Source organism: Carlito syrichta, unplaced genomic scaffold (assembly GCF_000164805.1).
Source record: "Carlito syrichta isolate Samal-C Ts95f unplaced genomic scaffold, Tarsius_syrichta-2.0.1 Scaffold308261, whole genome shotgun sequence".
In the NCBI taxonomy this organism is placed as follows: domain Eukaryota; kingdom Metazoa; phylum Chordata; class Mammalia; order Primates; family Tarsiidae; genus Carlito; species Carlito syrichta.
Window position 1 is genome coordinate 134765 of NW_007252357.1, and position 248 is coordinate 135012.

Consider the following 248-nt stretch of genomic DNA (forward strand, 5'->3'; position numbering starts at 1 on the left):
CAAGTTGCCCAGGCGGGTCTCGAACCCGCGGGCTCAGGCAGTCCACTCACCTCAGCCTCCCAAGGCGCAGGATTACAGGCTGAGCCACCGAGTCTGGTTTATTGCTTTTCTTAAATGTTTCTGCTCACTTCTCCATCCCCATTCCTCTAGCTCTTCTTTTCTTCTGTCCAACCTCACCTGTCTTACTCACAGAGCTCTTCCCCCTCCAAGCTCTGTCCTGTCTCCTAGCCTCACCAGGCAAGCCTTGA